The sequence below is a fragment of the Salmo trutta genome, chromosome 12 (genome assembly GCF_901001165.1).
Source record: "Salmo trutta chromosome 12, fSalTru1.1, whole genome shotgun sequence".
In the NCBI taxonomy this organism is placed as follows: domain Eukaryota; kingdom Metazoa; phylum Chordata; class Actinopteri; order Salmoniformes; family Salmonidae; genus Salmo; species Salmo trutta.
In genome coordinates, this window is record NC_042968.1 from 3,103,472 (window position 1) to 3,126,874 (window position 23,403).

Genomic DNA, 23,403 nt, shown 5'->3' on the forward strand with positions numbered 1-23,403 from the left:
CCTTTCTCTGACACTGCCTGGTATAGATGTCTTAGATGGCAGGGAGCACGGCCCCAGTGATGTACTGGCTGTAAACACTACCCTCTGTAGCACCTTGCGTTGCAGCCAGTCAAGATGCTCTCAATGGCGCAGCTGTAGTACATTGAGTATCTGAATGCCCATGCCAAATATTTTCAGCCTCCTGAAGGAGAAGAGATATTGTCATGCCCTATTCACAATGGTGTTGGTGTGTGTGGACCATGTTAATTCCTTACTGGACACCGAGGAAACTTGAAGCTCTTGACCCGCTCCACTATAGACCCATCGATTTGGATGGGTGCATGTTCGGCCCTCCGTTTTCTGAAGTCCATGATCAGCTCCACTTCCGTATTGAGCTCTTCACTGGTACTTCCTGTTTGAGTTTTTGCTTGTAAGCAGAAAAATCAGAAGGATAGTTCTGGTCAACTACCAGAGAAAAGTCTGTCTGCTGTTTTGATTGGTCAAGAGAGTCAAAGTAATATTTTTTGCATTTCGACTATCTGGACATACAAAAAAATGTAATTATTCAAAGAGTAAAATCATTTAAAATGCCCATCTCACTCACACACACCCCAAAATAGTGCCCCTGAATAACTAAGTTTCGCACTGTGGTGCGTTTCGAGCTAAAAGGGAGCAGTGTCACCCAGAGGGACGGTTGAGCTAACGTAGGCTAATGTGATTAGCATGAGGTAAGTAACAAAACTGCAATCCGTAGTCTTGTTTTTTTTTTATGGCGGTTTTGGAGCAGTGGCTTCTTCCTTGCTGAGCGGCTTTTCAGGTTATGTCGATATAGGACTCGTTTTACTGTGGCTATAGATACTTTTGTACCCGTTTCCTCCAGCATCTTCACAAGATCCTTTGCTGTTGTTCTGAGACGGATTTGCACTTTTCGCACAAAAGTACATTTATCTCTAGGAGACAGAACGCATCTCTTTCCTGAGCGGTATGATGGCTTCGTGGTCCCATGGTGTTTATACTTGCGTACTATTGTTTGTACAGATGAACGCGGTACCTTCAGGTGTTTGGAAATTGCTCCCAAGGATGAACCAGACTTGTGGAGGTCTACAATTTTTTTTCTGAGGTCTTGGCTGATTTCTTTTGATTTTCCCATGATGTCAAGCAAAGAGGCACTGAGTTTGAAGGTAGGCCTTGACATACATCAAATGAAGTCAATTAGCCTATCAGAAGCTTCTAAAGCCATGACATCATTTTCAGGAATTTTTCAAGCTGTTTAAAGGCACAGTCAACTTCTGACCCACTGGAATTGTGATACAGGGAATTTTAAGTGAAATAAATCTGTCTGTAAACGATTGTTGGAAAAACTACATGTTATGCACAAAGTAGATGTTCTAACCGACTTGCCAAAACTATAACTTGTTAACAAGAAATGTGTGGAGTGGTTGGAAAAACAAGTTTAATGACTCCAACCTAAGTGTATGTAAACTTCAGACTTCAACTGTATCTGCATTGACCCTTTTTGCACTAACTCTTGTCTCACATACTCTACTGCTACCATTTATCTATCCTGTTGCCAAGTCACTTTATTCCTACTTATATGTACTTCAATTACCTCGTACCCCTGCACATCACTCTGTAATTGTACCAAGTTATCGTTACTTATTATGCATTTATTATTTTCTATTATTTAAATTCTTTATCTCTGCATTTTTGTGAAGGGTCTGTAAGTAAGCATTTCAATGGTAGTCTACACCTGTTGTTTACCATGAGTTCACTGTAGGAATGCTAGGACTGAGTGCTAATGCTAACAAATGCTAATAATGCTGTGTCAGTGTTGTCATGTGAGTAAGACAGTTGTTTTGATAAGCCTTCCTTCTGTGTGGGTGCGTGTTGATGTCTGTCCATGTATTTTAATGGCTGTGCACCATTTGAGGTGTATCCCTTAGGCCCGTTCTATAGCATGTGTCTGTTTGTGATCATGCGTGTACTGTATTGATAGCAGTGGGTGTGTGCATAGGTGTCTACACAGCAGCTGCTAGAACTCACTCCTCTAAGTACGCTCTGCTTGTCCACCCAAGCAGCTAGCCCAGCCCAGCTTCTCACCTTACCCCGCGACTGGCAGGAGCCCTAGTCAACCACAACATCTGGCCCGGTAGAGCAAGCAAACCCCACGCCATCCAGGGAACAATGGAGTGCACCCAACACCTACTACCCAGCCTTTGATTTCCATTCATGACGCACACACACACACACACACACACACACACACACACACACACCTCTGCCCCATTGCCAAAAAGCCCCTTACCTGCCTTGTCAGCAGTCTGTGCACTACTCTGGGGCATGGCCAAGATGAGAAGACCTTAGCCCAGGCAGTCATCCTGTTATTCTTGGATACCAGACATGTTTTTCATCCACTCTATCCAAAACATACAGGTAGCCGGACGAGCATGTGTCATCAAAATAGGACAAAAATATTTTTTTTTAAAAACACACAAATGTGCCAAAAGAGGCTTCAACTCAAAAACAAATCAAAATTGACTTTGTGCTAAACATAGCTCACTGAAAAGCTGAAATTGAAGAACTTTTCAGTGTATTAAAAAGCTTGCTGAATTTGACCATAATGCAGTCCTGCAAATTTCCTACTAATCCATCCATTGTTGACTCAAACACGGTGAGCTCTGGTTTCAATGCTGGCCTCTTGATGCTTGAAAAAGTACGTGCATTTCACATTTACACAAATTCCTTCAACAGCATTACATTTCCAAATCCCTCAAAACACTTACTCCCAAAGGGTTAGTCTGATTAAAATTGTGATAACCCACACCAATCCTTTCATCCATAAGGTCCTAACTACTGGCAAAGAAATCCCAGCGAACAGGTGAGGTGCGATTACATTGCCAGATAATGAGTTTGATTAAATAGTTTATAACATCTAACAAGCACTAACGACCTGGAATAGACAAAGGTATGCCAAGTACCCAATCAAATTGGTCTATTAAACTGTAATATAAAGTCATGTGAGGGTTTGAAATATTAGCATTATCCAATTGGCACTTGAAATTACCTCCAATAAATTACCTAATTGTCAACAGTGAAACTCGAATCACAGAAAGATTATGACGACTTCCTTCCGTTTGAATATTCAAGAAAGGTGTTGATGTAATTCAAAACAATCTTTTACAGAAAACAATGAAGGAAAGCTAACTAATTAGATACATGGGGCTAACAGGCCAATATATATTTTTGTTGAAGGAGAAAATGAAAAAGATGGACAGAATTAAGATGACAAACTATAGTCTCAGTCAAAGTGAGAAATGCAGCATGTCCTCATATCAGCCAATATGCTAGATGTAATTTGAAGAGAGCAGAGTTGGACAAACTTGCACTCTTGAGCCATTTTCATAGCCTACCTTTTAGGAGTCAGAAGATTTTCCAAATGGAGAAATATGGGTGATCAATATTTATTTCTAGGCAATGTAGTAAACTATAGTCTAATCTATTTAAGAAGTACATTTCCTTGGAAAGATATCCGCCCCGTGCTTCTCCGCCCATTCGTAGGCTATAGCCTACTCTATTTAATTGAGACCACACGTGCACCCGATCTCGAAGGTATGGCTACTGAACTTGAAGCAGAAAAAAATGACAGCGAGACTTGCACAGGCCTATAGGATATAGCCTAACTTTTAGGAGGACAATTTGCAGGCAGAGACAAAATGGGTAATCAAAACACTTGCTCACCATAGCCTAACCTGTGCGCGGTGTGCCTTTTCAATCATTACATTTTGATTGCACTTCGGCTCACGTTGGTTGAGCGCCCTCCACTTCTTTCCATTATCAATATACATTTACAGACACTGTAGTAAAACTAGTCTAATCATATTAAAGTTAATGTCATATTCAAATTAACTGCCACGTGTTTCTCCACCCATGGAGGCAGCCAACTCTATTTCAATGAAAAAACATATACTAGGCACATTTGAGCTATGAGCTAGGCCGAGAGACTGAAACAGCTTCCATCTCAAAGCCATCAGACTGCTAAACAGCAGTCACTAACTCAGAGGCTGCTGCCTACATTGAGAGCCAATCACTGGCCTCTTTAATAAATAGATCACTAGTCACTTTACACAATGCACTCCAAATAATGCAACTTTAATAATGTTTACATATCTTACATTACATGTATATACTGTATTTAATACCATCTATTGCACCGTCGCTCATCCATATAATTACATGTACATATTCTCATTCACCCTTTTAGATGTGTGTATTAGGTAGTTGTTGGGGAATGTTTAGATATATTACTGTACTGTCGGAACTAGAAGCACAAGCATTTTGCTACACTCACATTAAAACATCTGCTAACCATGTGTATGTGACAAATAAAATTTGATGCTACGGAAGTTGAAGCAGCGAATTGTGTGTGTGAATAATGCGAAAAATATGTGCTTTTAAAACAATAGGTAGGCTAACGCATACAAAGCAGAAAGAGGATCATCTGTGGGACAACAAAAATATTTCTCTCAAAAACATGTCTGACCACCTGCTCCTGCCCCCACATAATGAAAAATGCTAACTGCGCCGTAATGATCTCTGTTGGGACCTGCAGTTCCCGCAGGATGCAGCCCTCTTGTGTACTGACTGTGCACTACACTACACTCATGTCTTAGCAGTATCAGATGGTGACAGGCGTCCCAGCAGATTCAGACAGCCAGGGAAGACCAGTCTACAGAGCTCAGGTGAATTTTGCAGTATATTAACAATATCAGTGAACGATACAAAGTTCCATCTCGAAATGGGTAGACCTACAGTAGCTAAATGACAGCATGTTAAGCATAAAATTAGTCTGGGATCTGGGAATAATGGTCACTTCAATTACTGAACCATTGATTCTATTCTTGTATAAATGAACATCATTCCAGACTAATAGTATATTACATTTATGCAAATCATGAATGCTTTCAATAAGATCTACGTATATATGTATTACTTTCCAAATAAATGTTGTATTTCCATGGAAATACATGGGTAGCCATGAGAAAGACCCCCCAATAGTGATCGACTATCGAGGATCGCAGTCGGGCGATGTAGGCTTGTACAAAAATCATCCAACACACACACACACACACACACACACACACACACACACACACACACACACACACACAGGCTCTCTGTGTGTTTACAGTAGGCTAACGTATGTCAATGGTTTTAGGAACAGCAGTAACGTCAGGCAGGATTTAGGCTACCAACTGCCTAGCCAGTTGTAGCTCAATCTTGGGTGCAATGATCACGTTCCCGCACTGACTGACTCTGTGCAGGCTCATTGATTTAACGTTACGTTAGCCTACATGATACACTAGTAACGTTATAAATTATATAGCTGTCGGCTATATTAGCCACTACTTACCGTTCTTTGTGCAGCTTCAAATGTCGAACAAAGTTGGAAATTGTTGCGCCGCCGTCTAATTTTCGTCCTGTATGTTTTGCAAGTTCCAATCCGGTTTTTGTTGATACAGCAGCGTCTTTAAATAATAATTTCGGGTATCATCCTTCCAAGGGCTCCATCTGAATTCACCCGCCGACATTCCTCTGCACTGCCAAGCACAACTTTCTCAGCTGGCACAATTTGATTGGCTGCTGTCCGATTCAAACTGTAATCCGTTAAATGAAGAGTTGATGCGCCGCACACTTTTTTTAATAGCACCATTTTTTATATTTGGGCTTGGGGAGGGTATCAAGTCAGGTCGAGTCATGTGACTCTAGTCAACACCTCTGCATCATTCCCATTATGGAAATTCTTTATCATGCCTCATTTTAGAAGGATCAGATGGAAACTGGGGTCTCAGCAGGGACAGGCAGCCAGGGAAGGCCAGCTGATGGAGCTGACGTGGATTTTTGCAGATAAAACACTGTTCTCTCTGTGCAGTAAACACTGGACAAGGCAGTTGCTATTTTAAGGCAGTCTGATAAACCTCCAAAGTTGATTTACAAACTGTATTAAGTGTTGAGGCTTTTCCCAATGATACAAAACATGTAAAACAAAAAATGTGAAGATCTGGTAGAAGCTATTGATGATGATAAATGGATACAAATGTGTTTGAATGCCCAGTCATGTTCATATCATCTCAGACACATTTCTGCAGTTTAACCTGTTAGGGCTAGGGGGCAGTATTTACACGGCTGGATAAAAAAAACTTACCCGATTTAATCTGGTTACTACTCCTGCCCAGTAACTAGAATATGCATATAATTATTGGCTTTGGATAGAAAACACCCGAAAGTTTCTAAAACTGTTTGAATGGTGTCTGTGAGTATAACAGAACTCATATGGCAGGCAAAAACCTGAGAAGATTCCTTACAGGAAGTGGCCTGTCTGACCATTCCTTGAGCTTCTTGCCTCTGTTTATTGAAGACTGAGGATCTTTGCTGTAACGTGACACTTCCTACGGCTTCCATAGGCTCTCAGAAGGCGGGAAAAAGCTGAATGATGTCATTCCAGCCCCAGGCTGAAACACACTAGCGCTTTTGGCAAGTGGCCGATCAGAGGACAATGGGCTTAGGCGCGTGCACGAGTCGACCCTGTGCTTTATTTTCTTTCGTCTTTTTACCTAAACGCAGATTCCCGGTCGGAATATTATCGCTTTTTTACGAGAAAAATTGCATAAAAATTGATTTTAAACAACGGTTGACATGCTTCGAAGTACGGTAACGGAATATTTAGAAATGTTTTGTCACGAAATGCGTCGTGCTCGTCATCCTTATTTACCCTTTCGGATAGTGTCTTGAACGCACGAACAAAACGCCACTGTTTGGATATAACTATGGATTATTTGGGACCAAACCAACATTTGTTATTGAAGTAGAAGTCCTGGGAGTGCATTCTGACGAAGAACACCAAAGGTAATAACATTTTTCTTATAGTAAATGTGATTTTGGTGAGTGCTAAACTTGCTGGGTGTCTAAATAGCTAGCCCTGTGATGCCGGGCTATCTACTTAGAATATTGCAAAATGTGCTTTCACCGAAAAGCTATTTTAAAATCGAACATAGAGTGCATAGAGGAGTTCTGTATCTATAATTCTTAAAATAATTGTTATGCTTTTTGTGAAGTTTATCGTGAGTAATTTTGTAAATTGTTAGTAAATTCGCCGGAAGTTTGCGGGGGGTATGCTAGTTCTGAACGTCACATGCTAATGTAAAAAGCTGTTTTTTGATATAAATATTAACTTGATTGAACAAAACATGCATGTATTGTATAACATAATGTCCTAGGTGTGTCATCTGATGAAGATCAAAGGTTAGTGCTGCATTTAGCTGTGGTTTGGGTTTATGTGACATTATATGCTAGCTTGAAAAATGGGTGTCTGATTATTTCTGGCTGGGTACTCTGCTGACATAATCTAATGTTTTGCTTTCGTTGTAAAGCCTTTTTGAAATCGGACAGTGTGGTTAGATTAACGAGAGTCTTGTCTTTAAAATGGTGTAAAATAGTCATATGTTTGAGAAATTTAAGTAATAGCATTTCTAAGGTATTTGAATAACGCACCACAGGATTCCACTGGCTGTTGACTAGGTGGGACGCTTGCCCATAGAGGTTAAATGGAAGAAGTTTGGAATTACCAACATTCTTCCAAGACCAGGCCAAACTGAGCAATCGGGGGAGAAGAGCCTTGGTCAGGGAGGTGACCAAGAACCCGATGGTCACTGACAGAGCTCATCTGTGGAGATGGGAGAACCTTCCAGAAGTACAACCATCTCTGCAGCACTCCACCAATCAGGCCTTTAGACGGAAGAAGCCACTCCTCAGTAAAAGGCACATAACAACCCGCTTGGAGTTTGCCAAAAGGCATCTAAAAGACTCTGACCATGAGAAACAAGATTCTCTGGTCTGATGAAACCAAGAGTCTGAAAGCCAAGAGTCAGGTCTGGAGGAAACCTGGCACCATCCCTACAGTGAAACATGGTGGTGGCATAATCATGATGGGGGGGATGTTTTTCAGCAGCAGGGGCTGGGACTTTGTCAGGACCGAGGCAAAGATGAATGGAGCAAAGTACAGAGCGAGATCCTTAATGAAAACCTGCTCCAGAGAGCTCAGGACCTCAGACGGGGGTGAAGGTTCACCTTCCAAAAGGACAACGACCCTAAGCACACAGCCAGGAAAATGCAGGAGTGGCTTCGGAACAAGTCTCTGAGTGTCCTTGTGTGGCCCAGCCAGAGCCCAGACTTGAACCTGATGGAACATCTCTGGAGAGACCTGAAAATAGCTGTACAGCGACGCTCCCCACCCAACAGTGCTTGAAAGGATCTACAGAGAAGAATGGGGGAAACTCTCCAAATATACAGGCGTGCCAAGCTTGTAGCGACATACCCAAGAAGATCAAAGGGGCTTCAACGAAATACTGAGTAAAGGGTCTGAATACTTATGTAAATAAACATTTTAAACTGTTTTTGCTTTGTCATTATGGGATATTATGTTTAAATTGAGAAGGGAAAAAAATATTTTATCAATTTTAGAAAGCTCTAAACTAACAATGTTGAAAAAGTCAAGGTGTCTCAATACTTTCCTAAGGCACTGTATTTGCTTATGTTATGTTTTTGTGAAGGCTGGCTGAATTCTGGCAAAGACCATGTACTTTTATCTCAGCAGGTCTACAGATTCTTCCTTCTCCCCGTTTTTGTTTGCTTCGAAATGTTGATACTAGAGACTTATTTGAAGAGACTGTAACCAAGCATTTATAGCGGGTAGGAAATGCATTGCCATTATTCAGAATGTTGGTCATCTTCTCAAAATGTCAAACTATGTATCACTAGGTTTGATTTATTACAAGATTAAGGGTATACTGGGCAACTTACATAAGGTCTGGATGCCTTATATGGAATACAGTACAACTAAAGGAACCTGTATTAAAAACATGCCCATTTAGGCAATCCCTAGCTGCTGGGCTGCTCAGTCCTGGGCCTGGGGGTTTACCGTCGTGTGAGTTGTCACTCTGGCCTTGACCTAACACCCGAAACCAATAATCTTTCACTAAGATTCTAAAGCTGAGTGGGGTGTGTTGGGTTGGGGTGCTGGAACCCTAGGCACAGGACGGGGCTACCCAAATATTGTGTGCAAGTAAAGAGCACTACAGTACTATTAGGCCTCAGTTTAATTATATGGAGGATTTGCGGTTTGTGTGTTTATGTATATTTTGAGTGTAGGTGTTTTTTTGGTTCCCAAAACTTTCCCTTGTGAATACAACTGTTTTAAGGTGGAAACTGGGAAGGAAATTGTGTTGGGAGAGAGTTGGAGTTTTGAATAGACTGGTGGGTGGGGTCGGGTGTGCAGGCGGCTCAGGCTGGCTGGTCGGTCTGGCTGAAATTTGATAGAGGATGTCTTGATAAAGAAAAAAAATACAAAGACTTGATTGTCAAGAGTTATTCATTTGTTAGGCTATTGGTTTACAGGTGCAACACAATATTATTGAATTACCTTTGATCTAGTTCAGTCGTATCACTTAAACATATTCAATAATGACATCTTACCTAGCTTGATGACTGTAGGCATTTTTCCTTACTTTTTGTTCTAAATAGAGGCGGCATATTAGATGGTGTAAAAATGCAGGAAATAAGCTTTAGATGGTAACGTAAACGTGTTTAAAGTAAGACATCACATTGCACCCATTTAAACATTATGGGGAGGTTTTCCTGGACTAAAAAGCAAGAGGACTGGAAAATCTCCAGCCAAAATTAATTCTAGTCCACGAAACCATTCCTTGACCCTACATTTGACATTAGCCTAATAAATAAGGCTACTCAGTAGTTGACAGCTTTTGAAGCTATACATGTTTTATGTTCCTATTATAAACAATGGAGTAATGCAACCTTATATTTTAGGTTATGACAGGGTAAGACAGGTGCGCTATGCTCTTGAGACATTAAGTTATAGTATTTAAAGAGTCAATATAATAAGTCTCATGAGCTTAGTCCAATTGCCTCAATAAACTTGTATGCCATCTGTAAATATGAATACAATTGTTAAATTACGAGCCTTGTTGGTTAAGCCACAGAAAGACAGCAACCTTCCCACTAGCCATGATTGACTGAGACGAGTGGGCTGGACATGCTGAGAGAGGAGTTCAGATTGGTCTGCCATATAGAGGGCTTCTGTCCATTTGAGCTGGTCTGTCTGTTGGTAATCATGTCAAACACAGCTTTTTTTAAATGTATTGTGTAGTGGATCTGCGTAAGTGTTGCTCTCCACTTTCTGGAGGATCAAGTTTTGAAAAATCAGTGAAATTAGAGTATGATAGCTAAAGAGATGGACATGTCTCCGGATTACATCTTCAAACTAAGGGCAACCATGGCATGGTATCCGTGACAGGGAGACGCGTCCAACATGCATGATGATGTATACAGGTAAGATAATGTAGCTAGCTAATGTTAGACTTTCAGACATTACATGTTTCTAATTTTGACACAGTGGTTTCATTTCAAGCTAAAGTGTACTGTTAGCAAGCTAGCTAACATTAACTGGCTGGCTCCCTAGCTGATATTATTTGTATCCCAGAGCCATTTGTTTTTCTAGCTAGAGCCTAATGTTAGCTAGCTAACATTGAACCTGGTTAGTTTGCTCCCAGAATATTCATGCAGGCTAGTAACGACATGATTTGGCACTGTGTTCATTGCTGTTTAACTAGCTAATGTTAGCTGGCTGGCTCGTTAGCTAACGTTACATGTGTGATCTTACACGTTGTTTACCTAGCTAGCTACATGTCTTAAGCTAAAGTGTACAACACCCATTGAATATGGCCGGTGTCAGTAAACATCTGCAAAAAAGCGTAATGAAATTGTTGCCAGCAGAGCTGGTTAGGCTGTTTTCATGTTATCCATAGGTAACAAGTCATCAGCCAGAGCGTCAAGTGTGCGCTCAATGTGCCGAGAGCAAAACTAGATGGATGGGGCTAAAGCTTAAAGAGGGTGTGAACGATGCTGAATGGGTGTAGACAAAGCTCTTCACTAGATACCAAAACATTCAATGGCCATTTCCTCAAAAGTGAGTTTACAAGTTGATCAACTTTCAAAGCAGAATTACTTTCCCATTATTCCTCAAAAATGCAGTGCATGATATACCATTTTGTATCTCTGAGCCTTTACTTTAATCCAATGTAAAAAACACAATTCCACATTTTACTACATAAGACCGAATCCAGGTGGTGAGTCACATATATCAAGTTTAGGAACATTGAACAGCTTTCCAGATTGCATGCGTCTTACCTGAAAACATGTTTACATTACCAAGTACCTTAATGGGGTAAACCAACTAAGAGTATGTATTGGGCTCTTAGAGAAGGTTTGGATCATAAAATCAACCCATCCAATGTGAGTACATCTGTTGTTGAAGTACAGAAGATCAATAAAAGCTACAGTACTCTAGCAATAGTCAAGATAGATGCTTAAAAGCCTTGTTAGAGCATAGGTCAAATTAGCTTTTGAATTTATGGTAGTTTTCGGCTTCAGACAAAAGCTAATATTTAACTTAAAATGTATACTGAACCAAAATACAAAGCAACATGTCAAGTGTTGGTTTCATGAGCTGAAATAAAAGATCCCATAAATTTGCCATATGCACAAAAAGCTTATTGCTTTCAAATTGTTGCACAAATTTGTTTACATCCCTGTTAGTCAGCATTTTTCCTTTGCCAAGACAATCCATCTACCTTCTAGGTGTGGCATATCAAGAAGCTGATTAAACAGCATGATTATTACACAGGTGAACCGTGTGCTGGGGCCAATAAAAGGCCACTAAACTGTGCAGTTGTCAACACAATGCCACAGATGGTTCAAGTTGAGGAAGTGTGTAATTGCCATGCTGACTGCAGGAATGTCCACCAGAGCAGTTGCCAGAGAATTTAATGTCCATTTCTCTACCATAAGCCACAGCAAGAAAAGCATGCCTTTAGATTCAAAGCTGGAGCACGGAGTTTTATTCTTTACAAGGGTGATACATTTTGACAAATTGGTTGTGTAAAACACGCCCGAAACGTTTCACAAGCCAAATTGTACAGCAAGATTTAAGAAAAGGTATGGATAGACCGCTGACCAGATTGATACTGTATTTTCCACTCTCCTTTGTCTTGTTGACAGAAATGTTGAGGTCAGACAGTGCCCTCCATCTGTAGCGACGGGAATGACAAAAGTCATCACAGTTTAGCCTACTGAACATACACAGTAAATATAATTGTAGTCAAAAACAGAAAATATACGCCGATTAAATCACTGGCCTGCACAAGCACAATGTATAGTAGCCCAACTATGGACATGGACAGATAAAGCCTGATGTCATTTTTAGCAAAAGTTGTCTCCCAAAACCATTTGCTAAACCATCCCAGCTGAAGCACATAACGTTAGCTATGCATGTTCGTGAGCAAAACGGCATTACGCATCTAACGATTTACCTTCCAGCTGATGTTCCCATACAGTATTTTGGTCGGTAATGGTGGTGCGTTTCGATTAGGCTAAATACATAGCCTAAGAATTGCCCTTTGGCGTGTGTTCTCATCGTGAAACAAATGTTTTACACTGCAAATTAACTGCTCTACACAAAGCAATGATCTCTCATCATAATCATTTTATTGGCCAAATTTGCATATCTAGGTTTCATAGTAGCCATCATGAGTGGACGTATTTCATAGATTAGAGACCCGAAACCGCATAGGCTATAGCCACATACAATTCAATTATGCAATTTACAATTTACATTTGGATACACGCACAAAACATTGATCTACAAAGTACCAGTGCCATGACACATGTCCAATAGACTACCACAATTTTACTAAATAGCGAAGTGGAGGATGTAGTTTTACCTTTCTTCTCTGGCACTGGTCATTGAATCTATGAAAACCAAACGAGGGTAGCGCTCCAAATTAGCCTAACCATCATCAGCAAATATAACATAAATGTGACTTACCGACTGGTTTCATTTCAGGGAAACGTGTCGTTCGATAATAATCCCTTGAAGTTGTAACCATCAAAAGATACAACCACACAGATAGGTTAAAGCCAATAAAGAACGATGCCTACTTCGCCTGCCTCGCTCTCCCGCAGACTGTTCATTCGCCCGCTACACTCACAGCGAATGTGACCGGTTAGTGTAAACGAGCAGAGAAGTAGAAATCAGTCGAAACACGACCATCACCCCTCCTACTCATACCCTCTTAAAGGTGCCGCTCTTGTATACTATTATTACACAGCTGATGCCCTGTAACCAGTGTTACTGTTTGGGTGGGATATTACCACTGACCGCGGACGCGCGTGTGTGTGTGTGTGGTCGTAGCCAAACGTTGTTGGGTTGGGCTGCATATAACTGATAACAGAGTTTGTTGATAGTTGTTCAAATGTCCATCTATTATGTATTGATAAAGTGTAACATTTTGTCTATCCCTGTCCGTATGTTGGTGTGACCCGCAGTTACAGTTACATTCAAATATCATCCTGTGGTCATCTATAAGGCTACGGCCACACAGATAAGTGTAACCGATGTGAAATGGCTAGCTAGTTAGCGGTGGTGCGTGCTAATAGCGGTTCAATCGGTGACGTCACTCGCTCTGAGACTTGAAGTAGTTGTTCTCCTTGCTCTGCAAAGGCCGAGGCTTTTGTGGAGCGATGGGTAACGATGCTTCGTGGGTGGCTGTTGTTGATGTGTGCAGAGGGTCCCTGGTTCGGGCCAAGCAGAGGGACAGAAGCAATACTGTTACACATGCATGAACACAGATTAAATTATAGGCCTACACGAAATCACCAATTATTGTCTGTTTTTGTTTGTCAACAGTTCAACTGAAGTCAACTATTTTCAGATTGGCTGCATACCGCATAAAGGCAGACATAGTGTGCGTTTTTTCATGCAGTCATCTCTGTTGAAAACCATGTGGCAAAATCTCTATGTGGCCACGGTCTTCAGTTGCCACACTATACATTACAGGGCATTGCAAAGCTACAGTGAATAAGGATTTGTTAAACACTAATAAGACAAGGTACCAGGCACAGGCTGCTGCTTAGCAACATCCTAAGAATATAATCCTCTGAAATATGAAGGAACGCTATGACCACTGCGTTTTGATCTTCTCGCGGCCCATAATCAGTCATTAATTGTGAATTCTGGGCACATGTTGACCCAGCTCCCCTAACATACATTTTCATCTTGAAATTGAAATGATAATATTCTCTTCGATAGAGAGACTGGCTGGGTATGGGGTGGGGGAGGTGGTGGTGGGAGGTGTAAAGGATTGTGTGCAATATAGGGAACTTGTTTATTTGATTGGGACAAGGTCTATTCAATAATGGGAATTGAAATCATTTACAGTGGATAGGGATGGGTGGAATGAAAGGTATTGCAAACTCATGAGTGGCTAAAATAATATGAATGGACACATATTTTTACATAATTCTGTGGTGAAAATATAGGTATGTTTTAACTGTGATGTCATCTGGACAAGACAAAGACCTAGGAGGTGACTCACTACTGACAGAGATACTGTAGCCTAAATATTGACAAGATGGTCTTGTCTCCACCCTAACTATGGGAGTCCTCCCAAAGCCGGGGAGGCAGGCGGTCTGCTTATTAGTCTGCTTATCAGTCTGCTTATTGTGGACACATTTTTATGGGCGTGGACCCTCTTGTTTCTCCTCTTCTTCTCTGATACTGATAAAGATGGGAGAGAGCAAAGCTATATACAGTATATAGAGAGTTAGGGCAATAACAAGCGGCTGCCATGTTAGTGCCCATATAGAACTTTATTCTTGAAATGTTGGTGATGTAACAATACAAGAGCGCCTCCAACAGTTTCCTATGAAATGACCCATTGTAAACAAGCAAAATAGAGCAGCATATTTAACAGATGTTTTTATTGATTAGCATTCGGGAAAATGTGTATCCAAGTCTTTACTGTGTTGTAATGTCAACAAATTGCATATCTGCTTTCACTGGACATCTTCATAGGTTTAGAAAACTATCAGAAATAAAGAGCCGAACGCAGAAGCGTTAATTATCACTTAGCAACGGCTATGGAGGAAAAAGGGTAGCTCTCGGAATGTTCAACTGCATTGGCTCTGGGAGAGACTATGGTGACTTTTCTAACCTGCATCCAATTGGCAACCTGACTTAAGCGACCTCGTCAAGATGTTCGGATCTCTTGGCATAACTGCTACGCACTGGGTTGATCATTGCTGGACCCGGGTTTGAGTCCCGGTCCGGGCTACCCCCCCGAATCGCTACATTGGTGTAAGAACTGGGTTGGTGCCACGGGGACACAATCGGCCTTAATCCAACACATTGCGACTTTGTCAAGATGTTCGGATCTCTTGGCTACAGTTTGGAATTTAAATTTCAGTTTACAGATCAGTCACGTCCCCTGAATTTGTCCCAATAAAGACATTGCTACTAGCTCACTGTTTATTGTCAACAACAAGTTTCTATTTTAATAATTTTTTTTATACCCCTTTTTCTCCCCAATTGGGAGTTACAGACTTGTCCCATCGCTGCAACTTCCATATGTACTCAGGAGAGGCAAAGGTCGAGAGCCGTGCGTCCTCCGAAACACAACCCAGCCAAGCTGCATTGCTTCTTGACACAATGCCCACTTAACCCAGAAACCAGACGCACCAATGTGTCAGAGGAAACACCATACACCTGGTGACCGTGTTAGCGTGCACTGAATGATGACCTCGATCTTCGGCGACCAGAACAACTCGAACCAGGATCTCTAGTGGTACAGCTAGCACTGCAATGCAGTGCCTTAGACCATTGCACCACTTGGGAGGCAATAACAAGTTTCTTGGCAAAAGATGATGACTGTGAGATACTATTTCTTATTGTAAAAGGGACATTACTCTGTACCAAAACAAACTCTCTTTAGGATTTATATGGGCCATTTTTCACAACTCTAATGCTATTGCTGTAACAGAAGCAATGTGCCATCTTTGAGTTGTTGACAGTAAATGATGACCCCTATGTGACTTATTTTTTTGTTGTTGACAACTTTCAATACAAACCTGTCATCACATTTTGAGGATATAATTTTGTGCTGATGTTACCGAACAGCAATAGCATTAGAGTGGTGAAAAATCACACAGAGAGCTACAGTAGTGGCAACGGACATCTCAATAACACTAAAAAGGCTGGAAAGACTGAAGTGTAGAAAGAGTGAGGGACGGTTCAACATAGCTTGGCCTGTCAGAGCTTGGTTAACGTTATCCAGTGGAACCAAACGATTTCGCTCCAGGGAGAAACTCTTGTACTAGAACTCAATAAATCTTCCCAATTTTCAAGACTGGGGGAGGGCAGATTTATAATCCAGAGGGCATACTATATCACCCAAGAATTAGGCTGACATCAAAGACTGACACTTAGGCAATAACCTTAGCCTCAGTCCTTCACCCTTACCCTGACTCCCAATCATTCACATTCACACACACCTACACACAAAAACCTACGCACAGACACATGCACATGCGCAAGGACAACATCCCAAACCTATCCTGTGCACCACCACTAGTCAGCCCAGAATGTTTTTGCGATGCTATTGTTTTGAGTAAAGTATACATGACATATAATTAACACCACCACAGCACAACGTGCCGGGGGAGAATTAAGTACTTTTCCAGCTTTTCCCAATAAGATGGGATATCCATCCAAGGTGAAAGGGGGACCAGGCTTATTCCAGGTTTACGCAGTCCTAGGTGAGGGAATGCCCGGGTAAATTGATTGAGTTACACAAGTATCCTTCTTCTATTTTCAGACACTCTTAGAAAAAGGGTTCCAAAAGGGTTCTTTGGTAGAACCCTTTTTAGTTCCGGGTACAACTCTTTGGGTTCCTTGTAGAACCCTCTGTGTGAAGGGGTTCTACATGGAACTCAAAACGGTTATTCCTGGAACCAAAAGGGTTCTACCGAAACCAAGAAGGGTTCTCCTATGGGGACTGCCGAAGAACCCTTTTAGGTTTTAGATAGAACCTCCTTTTCAAAGACATTTACATTTGAGTCATTTAGCAGACACTCTTATCCAGAGTGACTTACAGTAGCAATTAGGGTTAAGTGCCTTGCTCAATGGCACATCAACAGATTGTTCACCTAGTCGGCTTGGTGATTCAAACCAAATCAAATCAAATCAAATGTATTTATATAGCCCTTCGTACATCAGCTGAAATCTCAAAGTGCTGTACAGAAACCCAGCCTAAAACCCCAAACAGCAAGCAATGCATGTGAAAGAAGCACGGTGGCTAGGAAAAACTCCCTAGGAAAAACCTTTTGGTTACTGGCCCAACTCTCCTAACCGCTAGGCTAACTGTCGCCCTAAGAGTGTTGGGGTCCTCCCTAGGGGTTTTCTCTCTGGACAGAATAAATGGTGGTGGGGAAAGTGTATAGCACACACAAACAAATATATGCACACATATATGTGCATGCACACATACCACACACACACCGGCCTGTAATTATCAAGTTACTAACATGTAGCCTAGTGCTGCATTCAATGGCCTGTTCGTAAGGGAGCCTAGATGGAACTAACTGCATACAGAGTTGTTGTTAACAGATATTGGCTAATTTGCTTGTAGTGGTTGTCAAAAGTGCCGTTGCACTATTATGTCACAGCGATAAGCTTGTTTTCATTTGCAACAAACGTGCTTATGTGTTTCCAGATAATATGAGACACTGTAAGCAGGTTACTAAGCTTTGTGTGTCAATGCTGTGTTCCTCAAGGTCCTTACTTGGGTTTCAGCTTATCAGACACTAAGGAAGCTAACCCACACACACAAACAATATGGTGCAGGTCACAAGTACACAATATAGTGCCAGTAAAATACCCTATTCAAGAACATTTAATTCAGGCATATTCACCGTATACTGTAGCACTGTGATGCCCTGTAAGATAAACTAAAGATGTGTAAGGCGGCTGGTCTACGTCTTCTACTGGAAGGATAAAATGCTCCAATTCCCTTGACCAGGGCACTTATCTGAAATTGCTTGAGTAACAACCTCGCTGAATAAAAGGCTAAAATGTTCAAACGTGAGCAGGACAATTACTCCAGTAATGTGTGATCACGCTCTCCATAGCTGATGTAAGACCTTTAAACAGGTCAACATTCACAAGGCCGCAGGGCCAGATGGATTATCAGGACGTGTACTCCGAGCATGCGCTGACCAACTGGCAAGTGTCTTCATTGACATTTTCAACCTCGCCCTGTCTGAGTCTATAATACCAACATGTTTCAAGCAGATAACCATAGTCCCTGTGCCCAATAACACTAAAGTAACCTGCCTAAATGACTCATAGCACTCACGTCTGTAGCCATGAAGTGCCATGATAGGCTGGTCATGGCTCACATTAACATCATTATCTCAGAAACCCTAGACCCAAAGATGATGCAATCTCTATTGCACTCCCCACTGCCCTTTCACACCTGGACATAAGGAAGACCTATGTGAGAATGCTATTCATTGACTACAGCTCAGAATTCAACCCCATAGTGCCCTCAAAGCTCATCACTAAGCTAAGGACCCTGGGACTAAACACCTCCCTCTACAACTGGATCCTGGACTTCCTGACGGGCCGCCCCCAGGTGGTAAGGGTAGGTGACAACACATCCGCCACGCTGATCCTCAACACGAGGGCCCCTCAGGGGTGCGTGCTCAGTCCCCTCCTGTACTCCCTGTTCACTCATGACTGCATGGCCAGGCATGACTCCAACACCATCATTAAGTTTGCCGATCACACAACAGTGGTAGGCCTGATCACCGACAACAATGAGACAGCCTATAGGGAGGAGGTCAGAGACCTGGCAAGGTGGTGCCAGGACAACAACCTCTCCCTCAACGGGATCAAGACAAAGGAGATGATTGTTGACTACAGGAAAAGGAGGACCAAGCACACCCCATTCTCATCAATGGGGCTGTAGTGGAGCAAGTTGAGAGCTTCAAATTCCTTGGTGTCCACATCACCAACAAACTAACATGTTCCAAGCACACCAAGACAGTTGTGAAGAGGGCACAACAAAACCTATAAAGGAGACTGAAAAGATTTGGTATGGGTCCTCAGATCCTCAAAAGGTTCTACAGCTGCACCATTGAGAGCATCCTGACTGGTTGCATCACTGCCTGGTATGGCAACTGCTCGTCCTCCAACCGCAAGGCACTACAGAGGGTCGAGCATACGGCCCAGTACATCACTGGGGCCAAGCATCCTGCCACCCCGGACCTCTATACCAGGCAGTGTCAGAGGAAGGCCCTAAAAATTGTCAAAGACTCCAGCCACCCTAGTCATAGACTGTTCTCTCTGCTACAACACGGCAAGTGGTACCGGAGCACCAAGTCTAGGTTCAAGAGGCTTCTAAACAGCTTCTACCCTCAAGCCATAAGACTCCTGAACATCTAATCAAATGGCTACCCAGACTATTTGCATTGTCCCCTCCCTCCTTTTACGCTGCTACTACTGTCTGTTTATTATCAATCCGTAGTCACTTTAATAACTCCGCCTACATGTACATATTACCTCTACAAACCGGTGCCCTCGCACATTGACTCTGTACCGGTACCCCCTGTATTTATCCTCAATATTGTTATTTTACTGCTGCTCTTTAATTATTTGTTACATTTATTTATTTATTTTTTGTATTTGTCTTAAAACTGCATTGTTGGTTAAGGGCTTGTAAGTAAGCATTTCACTGTAAGGTTGTATTCGGTGCATGTGACAAATAAAATTTGATTTGATTTGAATATTACTCCAGTAAGTGTGTCCATTCAGCAAATTGAGTGATGCTGAAAATCATTAGGATCTCTCTAAGAAGGAAATTACTTAATCCGTTGCAAATTAGAAACTTGCTTATATGTCTGAGAACCATTGGCCACAAAGAAGGCACAGTATTCACAAGAGTTGGCGACAGGTTTACACTGTGATGCTTTATGGAGAGGGACACAATAATAAATCATTCAAAAACGAAGAATTAATTTGCTGTCTATTCTGTTGCTGATTCCAGGACTCATAACAGTCCAGTACTGGGAGGAAACCTTCCAATAAACTAACTGTTCTCACAAAAATATCAAATTCATATCAAACTTGCCCTTACGCAAGTGTAGGAGAGTTAAAATGGTTATTCCATCAAACTTCAAATTATGAGAATAGTACACAACGCAGAACAGAACAACCAGGTTAAGGGTCCGTGGCCGAAGCCCGCAAACAGGAATAATCCAAGTTCAGACAGATCGCTATGATCGCCAGGAACTTTACTTTTGGTGTCTATTTTTCATTGTTGCGCTACTAGTGCTGCCTGTTGATGTTAAGTAGGCAGATACAGTAGCTGAATGATATTAACATCTTTGGGTTTTATTTCGTTAAATGTATTTTATTTAATCTGGGTGCTTACGTCACCTACTAACGAACACCCTGGTACTACCCGTTGCTCCCGTTCTCCTCAGTCCGAGAAAACACAGAGAGAAATAACAACTTTTCAGATGGTGTATTGGAGACTTACGTGTTCCTGTCCTGTCTTTTCATAATATTATTGCAGATCGACATAAAAGCCAAAAAGCTTCTCTCTCTCTCTCTCTCTCTCTCTCTCTCTCTCTCTCCCTCTCTCTCTCTCAATGCAATTCAAAGGGCTTTATTGGCATGGGAAACATATGTTTACATTGCCAAAGCAAGTGAAATAGATAATAAACAAAAGTAAAATAAATAATCAAAATGAACAGTAAACATTACACTCACAAAAGTTTCAGAGGATTCGAGACATTTCAAATGTCACATTATGGTATATTATGTACAGGGTTATGACAATGTGCAAATAGTTAAAGTACAAAAGGGAAAATAAATAAACATAAATATTGGTTGTATTTACAATGGTGTTTGTTCTTCACTGGTTTCCCTTTCTTGTGGCAACAGGTCACAAATCTTGCTTATTTGATTGCACACTGTGGTATTTCACCCAATAGATATGGGAGTTTATCAAAATTAGATTTTTCTTTTCAAATTCTTTGTGGGTCTGTGAAATCTGAGGGAAATATGTATCTAATATGTTCATTCATTTGGCAGGAGGTTAGGAAGTGCAGCTCAGTTTCCACCTCATTGTCTGTGTGCATATGCCTGTCTTCTCTTGAGAGTCAGGTATGCCTACAGCAGCCTCTCTCAACAGCAAGTCTACAGTATGCTCGCTGAGTCTGTGCATAGTCAAAGCTTTCCTTAATTTTGGGTCAGTCACAGTGGTCAGGTATTCTGCCACTGTGTACTCTCTGTTTGGGGCCAAATAGCATTCCAGTTTGCTCAGTTTTTTGGTAAATTCTTTCCAATGTGTCAAGTAATTATTTTTGGTTTTCTCATGATATGGTTGGGTCTAATTGTGTTGCTGTTGCTGTCCTGGGGTTTTGTGGGGCCTGTTTGTGTTTGTGAGTAGAGCCCCAGGACCAACATGCTTAGTGGACTCTTCTCTAGGTTAATCTCTCTGGAGGTGATGGCTTTGTTATGGATGTTAAGGGTGTGTACTGGAGGCGAAGTCAGGTGCAGGAGAGTAGAGTGTAGTGAACAGGCACACTTTTTATTCCGGTCCAACGAAAGCACAAAAGTACATGAATGTGCCTAAACATGGAACATAGACAAAAGTATGGCGCGTAACACCAGGTGTGTATGGAACAAGACAAAACAAATGGAAATATGAAAAATTGAGTGGCGATGGATAGAAAGCCGGTGACGTCGATCGCCGAACGCCGCCCAAACAAGGAGAGGAGCCGACATCGGCGGAAGTTGTGACAGTACCCACCCTTGACGCGCGGCTCCAGCGGCGCTCCAGCGGCGCTCCAGCGGCGCTCCAGCGGCGACGATGAAACTCCCTCAGCAGTTCAGGGTCCAAAACATCCGCAACCGGGACCCAGCACCTCTCCTCCGGACCGTACCCCTCCCACTCCACGAGGTACTGAAGGCCCCCCGCCCAACGCCTCGAATCCAGGATGGAACGAACGGAGTACGCTGGGACCCCCTCGATGTCCAGAGGGGGCGGAGGAACCTCCAGATTCCTGGAGCAGACCAGCCACCACAGACCTGAGGAGAGGCACATGGAACGAGGGTTTTATACGGTAATCGGAGGGAAGCTGTAACCTGTAACACACCTCGTTCACCCTCCTCAGGACTTTGAATGGCCCCACAAACCGCGGACCCAGCTTCCAGCAGGGCAGGCGGAGGGTCAGGTTTCGGGTCGAGAGCCAGACCCGGTCCCCCGGTGTGAACACCGGGGCCTCAGCGGTGACGGTCCGCGCTGGTCTTTTGGTGCAGCGCGGCTCGCTGGAGGTGAACATGGGTGGCCTCCCATGTCTCCTCCGCTCGCCTGAACCAGTCGCCACTGCAGGAGCCTCGGTCTAACCCTGATGTCACTGTGCCAGAACTGGCTGGTACCCCAATACGCACTGAAAGGGGGAGAGGTTAGTGGAGGAGTGGCGAAGCGAGTTCTACGCATCTCGGCCCAGGGCACGAACGCCGCCCACTCCCCCGGCCGGTCCTGGCAATAGGACCGCAGAAACCTGCCCACATCCTGGTTGATTCTCTCTACCTGCCCATTACTCTCGGGGTGAAAAACCCAGACATTCCATGAACGCCTTACAGACTCTCGACGTGAACTGGGGACCCCGAACAGACACTATATAATCAGGCACCCCATAGTGCCGGAAGACATGAGTAAACAGGGCTTCCACAGTCTGTAGGTCCGTAGGAAGAAAGAGGTAGGAGATGACAGGACTTAGAGAAACAATCCACAACGACCAGGATCGTAGTGTTTCCCTGTGATGGGGGAGATCGGTAAGGAAATCGATCAATAGGTGCGACCATGGCCGTTGTGGAACGGGTAAGGGGTGTAGCTAACCTCTTGGCAGGTGCCTAGGAGCCTTACACTGGGTGCACACCGAGCAGGAGGAAACATAAACCCTCATGTCCTTAGCCAAAGTGGGCCACCAGTACTTCCCACTCAGACAGCGCACCATCCGACCGATGCCTGGATGACCAGAGGAGGGTGACGTGTGGGCCCAATAGATCAGCCGGTCACGGACAGCAGACAGAACGTACAGACGCCCAGCGGGACACTGGAGGGAAGAGGGCTCTGCACGTAATGCCTGCTCAATGTCCACGTCCAGCTCCCACACTACCGGCACCACCAGGCAGGAGGCCGGGAGTATGGGGGTGGGATCCATGGGCCGCTCCTCTGTGTCATACAGCCGGGACAGTGTGTCTGCCTTCACGTTCTGGGAACCTGGTCTGTAAGAAAGGATGATAACAAAACGGGTGAAAATCATGGCCCACCTTGCCTGGCGAGGGTTCAGTCTCCTCGCCGCCCGGATGTACTCCAGATTGCGGTGGTCAGTCCAGATGAGAAAAGTCCAGATGTTTAGCCCCCTCAAGCCAATGTCTCCACA

General features: G+C 42.9%; 1 protein-coding gene across 2 annotated transcripts in view; it reads right to left on the bottom strand.

Annotated features, from left to right (window-relative positions):
• The window catches only part of daam2 (dishevelled associated activator of morphogenesis 2), a 240,386-nt gene extending 227,126 nt beyond the window's left edge, over positions 1-13,260 (bottom strand). For both annotated transcript variants that reach the window (XM_029766848.1, XM_029766845.1), the window contains exon 1: positions 12,935-13,260. The gene's annotated coding sequence lies outside the window, so the exon portion shown is untranslated. The remainder of the gene's footprint in view (positions 1-12,934) is intronic.
• Positions 13,261-23,403: the final 10,143 nt, after the last annotated feature.